This window comes from Parambassis ranga, chromosome 2, assembly GCF_900634625.1.
Source record: "Parambassis ranga chromosome 2, fParRan2.1, whole genome shotgun sequence".
NCBI lineage: Eukaryota > Metazoa > Chordata > Actinopteri > Ambassidae > Parambassis > Parambassis ranga.
Window position 1 is genome coordinate 44,762,377 of NC_041023.1, and position 11,847 is coordinate 44,774,223.

Genomic DNA, 11,847 nt, shown 5'->3' on the forward strand with positions numbered 1-11,847 from the left:
GAAACTGAAGACAGGATTAGAACTTTCCCTGCAGGACCTGTGCGCATCTCTGGAGGATTGTGGGGTTTTTTTTGTCTGAAATCACCAGGTTTAAGAGGTTTTAGAGGTTTACATACAGTTGACTCTAGCAGGAGATTCGTATCATTGATTAACAGGCTCTTCAACCCAGAAGTTGGTTGAGACCACAAACTGAGCTTTAAGTGGATGTGCACATGACTTCCGATTCAGTTTTTGCTGCCCCGAGTGGCCAGAAAAGTGATTATTATTATTATTGCAGGTCTAGATTCTGTTGTTATTAACATGAGAAGACACAACACACAGAATCTTTACCAGCGAGAGCTGCAGCTAAAAGACGTGCTGGGAACAGATGGGTGTGATAATCCAACACCTGTTTACAGCTGCTCCGCTCATCAGGCCTCGGAGCCACGGGAGCCCTTTGATGAGGGCTATTGAGATGGCCTGAATGTGAGCCACCTGCAGCTCCCTCTGATCTCCTCAAGCCGCTCTTCAAGTTTTCCTGGGGCTTTGTTGGTTGACCTGAAATTACCATCCTACAGGAAGCAGGCAGGCTTTACACAGAAATACTTTTTGTGACAAAGATGAGCTTAGAGCCGTGTTCAAGGTCTGAGAGACTGTAAAAAATGGGTTCTGTTCCTGTTTCAGGTCTGCTAAGTGTACATCAATGGCTCTGTTGTTGTCACTCAAACCAAAAACTTCTTTTATTTACTGTATTTTATGGTTTACACTCGCTCAGTATCCACATTGTTGCTTAAACTGCCATTTTTTACACAATGTTAGCAGCCAACAGTGGTTGTGTTTCTAATATTCTAACCCCAAAAAGGTTTTTTTAGGTGTTAAACGTAACATTTCTGAACTTTTGTTTTGTTTTCCAGCAAATGGAGCGGTTCAAAATCGTAGAAAGAGAAACCAAGACGAAGGCGTACTCTAAAGAAGGGCTAGGTCTTGCTCAGAAGGTGGACCCGGCCCAGCGGGAGAAGGAGGAAGTCGGCACGTGGCTAACGGTGAGCGTCATAATGAAACTGTCCTGAATCGCTGCAGGAAAAAAAACAGGTCGTCTGTGTGTGACAGCTAAGCTTTTGTCTTTTTCCTTCCTTACTGTCCTCAGAATACGATAGACACGCTGAACATGCAGGTGGACCAGTTTGAGAGCGAAGTGGAGTCTCTGTCGGTCCAGACGAGAAAAAAGAAGGAGACAAGGAGGTCAGTTCGTCCTCATCGCTGAATCGTTCATTACTTTTCTTTCCCTCTGTTTGCAGCTGACACAGGTCAGACGTCCTCTCTCAGCTTTTATCTCGCTCTCTGCTTCAGAGGTCAGATAGTGTGTTCTCCATGTATCTTCTGTCTCTGCCCTGTCAGGGATAACCTCGGTGTCCACTTCTCCCTCTCTTTACCTTCAGGAAAGTCCTCTCCAGGGACCTCGTTTATAGAAAAGCTCTTGATGACACTGCAGTCATCTTGCACTAGCTCATTTAAAGATTGACTATATGTTAGGCTACGTTCAGATCGCAGGTCTTAATGCTCAAATCCGATTTTTTTGGTGAAATCCGATTTTTTTTTTTGGTGAAATACGATTTTTTTTGGTGTTTACAAAATAATATGCGACTGCTGCCACTCTCCTGTGTGAACGGCCCTGAAGTGACCCGCATGCAGAAGAGGACACAACGTCACACGATGTGTGCTTGTGAAGCTTCGTTTACGTTAATGTCCGATCGTAGCCAACATAATTACAACAAAATAATATTAAGAAGAACGCAGAGAAGGAAGAGAGCAGCAGCTGTGCGTGGGTGCGGAGTGGTGGGACAGTGATGTGACTGCTTTTAGCGACACTGACTTCATTCATAATTTCGAGATTTCGAGATTTTAATGACGAGAACCTTTGAATACGTCTGCGAGCGTCTTTCTGTGTCACTTTCCCGGCAAGACAGTCGACATCTTCCTCATCTGTGTCGCAGAATTGTGGCGTCTGTCGCCTTTCACTGACACAACAGTCGGATATGTGCCACATAGCCGTTCAGACCGAGGTCGCATTGCAAAAAATCAGATACATATCTGATGTAGGAGCACATATGGAAGTGGCCTGCGTCGGATATAAAAAAAAATCGGATCACATTCGTGCAAAAATTCGGATTCTGGTCGCTTTAGCCTGCAGTCTGAACGCAGCCTTACACATTCTGCCACAGATTAGACTCTGATCATGGATTTGTGCTTTATAAAATGACACCCAAAGGGGTTCATGTTTGTCTGTTGCTTGTGCCGGCCAAAAGTGTGGGACTGACTCTCTCTCTCTCTCAGGGGAGATCTTCACAGAAATGCTGTTTGTATTGCTGTCAGACGTTTCTGTACTCACAAGGTCCAAATGGGCAAAAAAACTTGGTTGTGAAGTTTCTGACACAATTAACAAAACAATCACCCATCATGCCTCTCACAGCCCAGCTCTGTCGACGATTCTGTAGAGGAGATAAAAGCAGGGATAAAAAAAAAAAGGTTGTGCTAACTGTGCTGCACGTCGACAACATGTTGCAGCCCTGTGAATCAAAGCCACTCTCACTGGGAACTTCAGGTTGTTTTTAGTCCTCATAACTTATTCGACTGTAATTTCCTTCTTCTGCTGTTTCTTGTGAACGCCCTGAATTTCACTGACACCTCGCGTGCACGTCAGCATTAATTCCGAGCGTGTTGGCAGCATGTGTGCACACAGCAGGCCCAGAGGCAGCTGCACAACAGATGAAATGTGCACAATGTATTCTTTTTTTTGCTCTATTAAAGAAGCTGTTCATTCTATTGTAGTTTAAAGTCTCCTCTACATGCACATCTGTGCATCTAAAGCCTGATGGATTTATTCCCCCCCCCAAAAAAAACTTGCTGTGCAACTGCGATCCTGCATGCACACAAACACACTGTGGTTTATTTTGACCTGCTGACCCAAATACTCAGTAGAGCACCAAATATGTATTAATCTGCAGCAGAAAGGAGTGTCACAGGAGCACGGCTCCCTCCTGATCCTGTTATATTTGCTGTTTGATTTCAACAGTAACAAAAAGGTTTTTATATCTTTATAAAGTCTGAGTTACATTATAATGTTGTTGGATGATTCAAATAGTTTTCCAGCTGTCAAAAGGCAAAGCAGAGTATAGATATATTTATGCATTTTTAAAGGTATATATATATACCTTTGAAAATGCATAAAAAATATCTATATATGTATATGTATATATATATATATTATTATGATATATATATATATATATGTATTATATATTATGTATTATATGTATGTATATATATATATATATGTATGTATATATGTATTATATATATATATATATATATATGTATGTATATATATATATGTATATATATATGTTTTATATTTAATATATATGTTTTATAGCTTCCACAGATGATTCATATTCTTCACTTTAAAGCGAAACTGCCGAACTAATCGGTTGCTATCGGATTGTAAAGAGAAGTTACAGTAATTTAACAAAAAGTGCATCAGACTGAAATCTCCTACCCGACCTTTAAAGCTGAATATATATATATTATACATGAAGTTACTGGACTCCTGCTTCTCTGAGAGCTGTTTCAGCTGACGCAGTGTTTCTCATGTATTTGCTCAGTTTCTCAGTGTTCACTTGCAAACACCACTTGTTAGAGCCAGCTGCTTAAGATCTAAAGAAGCTTCTCGTTTTTGGTGTACGGCCACATGTTTGTTTTAATTTCAATAGAAATCCTTTAATAGACGTGATCACCTGCAGTGTTTTTGAGGTTGGGTCCTGTTGGCCCGCCATGGAAACGCATGAATAACTTCCACGCTGCTGCCTCCAGCAACTCCAGTGTTCTGCCTGTGTGTTACCGCGTTATTATAAGAGCAGAGCTGGATGTGTTTAAGTCTTTAACCAACGGGGAATGTCTGTTTAGTTTTGTCCAAATAACCCTGCAGCACATCTGGACAAAAGAGACACGCAACGTCTGACAGCCGCAGCGCCGAAGAGCTTCTGGCTACGTGTGAATTAACTGTGTGAAAAGCTGAAGAATTAAATATTGAAATCAGAAGTGGCGCTTGTGCCTGTGCAGAAATGATGCATTAAGCCATAAAGTGCACATAAAGCAGCTCTCGCGGCCCTATATCGCTCACGTTTCCTCACGTCTATATGCGTTTTATTTTTCCTTTAAAATTTCATCATGCTTTTTTCTTGGTTTTGCAAACGAAAGCTTGTTTTTCTTTCTAAATGTCATTTTGTTCCTTCCGTTTGCAATGAATAATTAATTCAACTTTGTGCCTTGCATTGGAATGAAGTTAAGCTTATCCCATTAAGACAAATCTGTATATAATAAGCCTCCTCATCTATCTTTTCAACAAATACTGCACAGTTCATACTTTGTTTTTACCCAAAAACCTGCTCTGAACCAGCTTCTGCATGTCCTTTCTTTCCCCCCCCCTGTCCCACAGAAGCAGGACCGAATCGAGGAGCTGAAGAAGTTCATCGAGAAGCATCGGTACCACATCCGGATGCTGGAGACGATACTGAGGATGCTGGACAACGACTCGGTGCAGGTGGACGCCATCAGGAAGATCAAGGTTTGTCTTCATTCTTCTTGTATCAGTGGCACAAAGGAAGTCCTCCTGACTCTTTCTGTCCCCATTCGTTTTCCACACAGGATGATGTGGAGTACTATATGGACTCGTCGCAGGGATCCAGACTTCGAGGAGAATGAGTTCCTTTATGACGACCCTTGATCTGGAAGACATTCGTAGTTGAACCTTTCTAACTCCTCGCAATGCTTCTATACAAGGACGCTTGTGCCCCATCGTGACATATTTTATAAACTTCGCCCTTCTCCTGTCTTTGTTCCCTCCAGCCCAGGCCCTGGTCGCCCACTCCCCGCCGGGGGCCCTCGCCACTTGGATGACGAGATCTTCCCACACAGCAGCAGCAACTCCACCTCATCTTCGCCAATCCCACCGTCGCCTGCCACTTGCACTACAGTAAGAACACTCACTGCAAAGTTCACACACCATATAGAACTAGTCGGGTTATTATTATTATCTTGAATAATCTAAGGAAAATTACTCACAGGATCAATAGACTCACCTCAAGTCAAGCCAGGTCAATACCCCCCAAATCTAAATGCATGGTAATTGCTATTGTATGTGCTATTGCAGTGCCCTGCCATCTGCTCTCATTGTTCTGTATTGCCTTTATATCGTCTGTTCTTCCCACGCGCCCACACACAGTATGCATTGAGAGCAGTTATTATGGGTCTGATGTGTCTGAATAGCACGAGTGCTATTGTTCAAAGAGGCTGGAGGGGAGGATGAAGGAAGTGCACTGGTGCTGCAAAGGATTCTGGGAAAAGTAAAAGTTCAGTCAGTGGAGTTCAACTTTTAATCTTCACAGGAAAAAAAAGTTTGTGTTTGTTTTATCAGGAGAACTCAGAAGACGACAAAAAGAGGGGACGTTCAACAGACAGTGAAGTTAGTCAGGTGAGCCTATTGATGATGTAAAAACATTTTGTCATTATCACAGATATAGAATAAAAATAAAAATATTTATTAACCTGTTTTATTTCTTTTACAGTCACCTGTGAAGAATGGAAACCCCTCCTCCTCATTATCTTCTTCTTCCTCCTCCTCCTCCTCCTCCTCCTCCTCCTCCTCCTCTTCCTCCTCCGTCTCGGGACTGACCTCATCCTCATTGGTCTCTATGGCAACCATTGCTGGCGGAGGAAGCGGCGGCTCGTCGGGCAGCAGTCATCATGGCAGCTCGGGCGCTCACATCTCCAACACTTCAGCCGGCAGCTACAGCAACGCCACCCAGCAGCAGCCGCACCCGCTGGCGCAGCAACAGCAGGCCAAAACTCAGCGAGCTCCTCCTCCTCATCGTCGTCCGCTCCTGTCGCCAACCCCGGCACCTCCGCCAACAGCCACCCTGCCTCCTCAGCCTCCTCTCCACCCAACGCCAGCACGCAGGGGCCCACTTTAAACTCCCTGGCTTCCTCGGGGCCCACGCCACCCTCCAACAGCCTTGGGCTCAGTCTGGGTTTGTCTCTGGGGAAAGGTGGGATGTCCGGCTCCATCACCACCAGCCCGATGTCCGGGGGCCTTGGCCTGTCTGGGATGCCGGCATCCATAGCAGGTCTCCTGTCCAGTTCCACCCCTGCCCCCTACGCTCAGGCAGCCGCCTCAGGCACAGTTGGTTCGGGCTTACCGGGTTCACTCGGAGGCGTCATTACCACGACGACCAACAGCACGTTGGGCTCCATCGGCAGCGGAAGCATCACAGTCGGCGGGCCGACGTCCTCTACGAGCGGTCTGCTCGGCACGGCCCCGGGCAGCATCGGCTCTGGGATTCTGGGTTTGGGTTCGGGTCAGTCGGGGATGCAGGGGTCCTCCTTGGTGTCACAAAGCCCCGTATTAAGTTTAGCTCCAGGTAGCGGAGTTGGAGTTATCGGGAGCAATGGAGGGAGCTCGGGATCAGTGGGGAGCGGAGTTATAGGCGTAAACTCATCGCTCTCTGTGCGACCGCCGAGCCGACAGAAGCAGAACGGTAGCACTAGTGAGTATCTGCAGCCACGTCAGCATGCTGATTTAATGCTTATTCATCTGTTCTTCTCACTAACACTGCTTCCTGTCTCCTTTTACATCAACAGGTTACAGTGCTGTGGTAGCAGACAGCACAACCGACTCCGCCCTCATCAGTGCCAGCCATCACAAAGCAGCCAACCTTCATCTTTAACCTCCACAGCCAATCAGCCGTAAGTATGAAGGATGTAGGAAGTATGACCAGGCTGCATCTCACTTTGTAAATATTCTCTCTCTCTCTCTCCTCCTTCCCAGTAAGGACACTGGTCCCAGTTTACTGGGCTCCCTGAGTTTGTCGTCCAGCTCTCCGTCGCCGGCCTCCTACAGTGAAACCAAAACAGTGAGCGGTGGCAGCCTGCTGAATGGACCTCTGTCCTACTCGCAGTCCTCTGACAGCATCAAAGTGAGAATTCGACACACACACACATTCACATCCTGGTCTCCACACACTGCACTGTTTCTGCCTGACGTCATTGCATGTGCATGTTTAGAGGGGGGGAGGGAGGGGGAGTAAACAACACATACAACCCCCTCCATTAAAAACAGTCCCGCTGATTGTCATGACAACATTATCAGTGGTGCGGGAAGTGGAGCTCAGCCCTGTGCAGGCAGGTATGATAACTGTGTGCACACGTCCGGCGAAATCTGTTTCCCCATGAGTCTCCTTGTCTGTCCTCATCAGCCCCAGGAGCCTCTGAGCGGCCTCAAGTCCATGGCCGAGCGACCAGCACTTAGCTCAGGGATTGAGGGAGACGTGTCCTCCCTGCACCTCACCCCAGGTAAGACACACACACACACACAGCTGGATTAAAAACAGAGATAGAGGGTTGCCACAGAGCAGAAATAGAAAAGCTGTAGTTTAATGGAACAAAATGTCATCTCACCTCCCACTCTCAGCCTCCTCAACAAAAACCGCTGATGATATTATCATCCCTGACTCTCTCTCTCTCTCTCTCTCTCTCTGTCTCTCCTCTCACTCCCTTACATCCCTCACCTATCCGTCCCTCATCAGACATCTTCCCCAGCAGCACTACAGCCCCCTCAGGCCCCCCATCAGCACCTCAGCCGTCGCTGTCAGAGGTCAGCATCCCCCCGTCGTTGGGGGCCTGTCCTCTGGGGCCGGTTCCCCTGTCCAAAGACCAGCTATACCAACAGGCCATGGAGGAGGCAGCGTGGACACACATGCCCCACCCGTCCGACTCCGAGAGAATCAGGTGCAGCAGTGACACACACACACACACACAGAGCAGAACCACAGAACAGATTATACAGTTTTGTATCGACGCTGCAGTCAACCCACACAGCCACAATTGACATTTAAATCCAAACACTCAAACCCTCTTGTCCCACTGTACCTGTTGTATTTTGCACACACACACACACACACACACAGGCAGAGGCAGTCTTCTGGAATTTCTCCTTCTGTGTCTAAAACTGTAAAGTAAATTAAAAACAGGAAAATGTTTGTCCCCCCCCCCCACACACACACACTCTCTCACACACACACACTGTTTTCCTCCCTGGTTTTGAAGCTCTCATGTTAGTCAGATGCTGTGAGCGTTAGCGCTCCAAACTTTACGCTCTGCCCTGTTTGTGTGACACGCTTGTTATTTTCAGTTCACACAGTCGAGCTGAAACAGAAAAGGACGAAGGGGTTTGTCACGGGGCTAAAAATACACCGTTTGGATGGAAAAGTGCATCTGGGCCGAGTGTGTGTGATCCACTGTTGAATTTTCCTGCTTTGTGGGGATCCATCAGGGAGAAGGCTCTTTGTGTCGGTCCACGGTGTCCCAGTAAATTCTAACAAAGACCTGTTTGGAGCTGCGCTTCAGTTCTAGTTCTAGTCGGTCACATGACACCTGATGGCACTCCTGGACCGTCAGGAAGTCCAGCCCTGTTTGTATAACTAACATTCTCATTTGTGTCTGTGTCACAGGCAGTACCTGATGAGGAACCCCTGCCCCACCCTGCCTTTCCACCACCAGGTGCCACCGCCCCACTCCGACACTGTAGAGTTTTACCAGAGGCTTTCCACAGAAACCCTCTTCTTCATCTTTTACTACCTGGAGGTATGTTACACAGCTGCCCACATGTTTTTTTTTGCATCATTACATCTTGATTTCTTTCCTTCCATCTCTCCCTGCAGGGCACTAAGGCCCAGTATCTGGCAGCCAAAGCCCTGAAGAAGCAGTCCTGGAGGTTCCACACCAAGTATATGATGTGGTTTCAGAGGCACGAGGAGCCCAAGACCATCACAGATGAGTTTGAGCAGGTCAGAATGAACTTTTCTGTGTACTCTGGAAGTCCACCTATAAGGATCAGCAGAGGTGTTGATGGACCCGTCTGACTGACTGTTTCTGTTTCCTTTTTTTTTTTTAGGGAACATACATTTACTTTGACTATGAGAAATGGGGCCAGCGGAAAAAGGAGGGTTTCACGTTTGAGTACCGGTACCTAGAAGACCGAGACCTCCAGTGACCTGCCGACAGACAGACAGACAGACAGCTGACAAAGCGAGGGAGGGACAGACGGACCATGACGAAGGGTGGTCCGCCTGCTGACATTCCTGGATTTGACCTCAGCTCTTTGGGGGAAAGAAGACGAACAGACCGGAGAGAGGGAGGGGGGAGGACGGGTTTAAAACCCCTCCCTCCTTCTGACCCTCCAACCCCGCCTTACCATCCTCACCTTCCAGCAGTGATAACTCCTTCCTCCTCCTCCTCCTCCTCCTTCCTCCTCCTCCTCCTCCTCCTCATCATGCACTATCCTGTTTCGTTGGCTTTAAAAACGTAGATTAGCTCCATCAGGACCAAAGATAATTGGTTAATCATGCGTCTGTAGGCTCCGCCCACTTTTTAACTCGACCAATGAGAACGTGAAGTGATGCTGCAGCGGGGCAGGAATCAGCTGGAAAATTTAGACGGGATGTGAACTGACTCAGGATCAGTCAGCTCCTTTCTGCTTCATTAGCTTCATTCATTTCCATGTGGCGGCACCTCCGGAGCTTATTTAGGTCCAGAGGATAAAAGAAAAAAAAAAAACATATGTGAACGCGTGTGAGAGCGTAAATTAGCACGCTGAATTTGGTCGAAAACATGAGATAATTCTGCCCCCGGCCGGTACCCCTGCCTCTACCGCCACCTCACCGTCTGTTAGAAAACACAAGCAGCAGCCAACGGTCGGCCTCTCTTGCACTTAAACTGTCTTTCAGAGGTCCTGCTGCTGCTGCTGCTGCTGCTGCTGCTGTTGTAATTCTTGTGATGCATTTTTTTTGTGAATCCGCCAGCCACTGCGGTCTAAAAATATCCGGCCCTGCCTACTCCCATCTCGCCACGGTGGAGGAGTGTGACAACACACAGCCAGAGAGGTGTTGGTAGTAACTGTCTCTTACCTGGTGGGCAGCGTTATGTCACAGTGCGCCTGTGAAACTGTTTTGCAGGAATGAGATCTAACTCTGCTGGAAGTTTATAAAAAAAATTTCGCCTCCAGCTGTCACAAACTCTCACCTTGTTTCTACCCAGATTACACAACCAGGCCGAGCTTACTGCGTTTTTCTAGTCATGCAGATGGTTTTAAGTTCACAGTGGAAGTAAACACAAACACTTCCTGATACATGCATATATATATATTGTGCTGCAGGCCAAAAGACAGAAAATATTCTGTGGATCCGTTGATGTCAGGGCGACGTAACGGGGTTAAAACAAGCAAATAATCTGGCATATCATATTGTAAATGTGCAGCTGTAGCTGTTAGCTTAGCTTAGCATAAGGAATGGACACACAGGCTGAGGAAACAGCTAGCCTGACTCTAGAATCTGCACACGAGCACTACTTAAATTAGTATTGTTTGATCATTTTTGTACAAAAAAACAATGAATTACAGGAGTGTGTAAAATTGTGTCATCTCAGTGCAGACCTGTCAAGTTGTGTGTTCATGGTGTCCCTGCACAGAACTCACTACAAAGCTTTGCTAAGCTAAGCTAAGCTAAGCTAGCTACTGCAGCTACAGCTACGATGTTTTGAGAATTCACAGCTGCTTGTTCAACGATACGACCTGAGCGGCAGTTTCCGTTTCCTTGTTGCCTAGCAACCGTGCCAGCTTGCAAGTTGATGTTAATGCCCGTTAAAATGGTCCCATTCGCGATGAATCACGGGTGCGTGTTGTTGTCTTAGATGACTGACCTGTCGGCTGCCGTGCTCGGCGGCGCCTTCAGAATAACGCACATCGTGGTCGTGAGCGTCATCGCTCCGAGCGTCTCTCACCACCTGATCGCAAAACCCCACCGTCTGTCTGACTACAGACCGCTGGAGGTTAATTAGCAGAGGGCGGACTGATCCTTTAACACACCAAGCTCCCGCCCTGAGCACTGTCCGATGCTACCGGCAGCTTCTTCACCTCCCACCAGAGCCTCCCTCCTCTTCCTCCTCTTCCTCCCCCTCCTCCTCCTCCTCCTCTTCCTCTTCTCTCTGTGCTGAAGAGCACAAACTGAGCAACACCAGCACTGCTGCCCACATCTCCTCTGTCCTCCAGCTCTCTGCTCCCTGTTTACACACTGAAGGGTTCGACCGAGCCGACTGGGCCCACAACAAACAAACACACACACACACACACACACACACACTGCCCGAGTCATGGTTTCATCCACACACACACACACACACTCTCTCTGCTGCCAACTCGTCACATTTTTGTTTTTCTACGCCCACATCACGTCAGTGTTCTCTCCCTCCTCCTCCTCCTCTCTTCATGCCAGGTAGATATTTCCTTTATTTCTCAGGAAGTATTTGATAGATCATTTAATGAGGAAATGTATCCGCCAGCAGCTCCCGTCACCACAGCACAACAAACCAAGTGATCTACCCCACACTCTTCATTTTTATCTCGCGGCCCCCTTTTCATTTTACCAAAAGCTTCTTCTTCTTTCTTTTTTTTTTTTTAAACAAATACAAATATCCTCCAATGTTTGGAGCAGCACCTGGAAGAGAGACCATCTTTCTATTTTGTATTTGTTGTGGTAGATTGGATTTGATTTTTTTTCAGGAATGGGTTAATGATTTCTAAACCCAGAGGAGAACAAGGACCCCTGTTCTTTTTAAAGATCTCAACAGGAGTGTGGGGTGTTTTTATAGCCGAACACACACACACACACACACGACTCGACACGTATTCACTTGACTGACAGTCCTGCTTTTAACCTTTTTGTTTACTTTTCTTTGACAAGCGGGTGGGATGAGAGGTCA

The 11,847-nt window shown here is 46.9% G+C and overlaps 1 pseudogene; it reads left to right on the forward strand.

Annotated features, from left to right (window-relative positions):
* The window catches only part of LOC114445084 (CCR4-NOT transcription complex subunit 3-like), a 9,778-nt pseudogene extending 149 nt beyond the window's left edge, over positions 1-9,629 (forward strand).
* Positions 9,630-11,847: the final 2,218 nt, after the last annotated feature.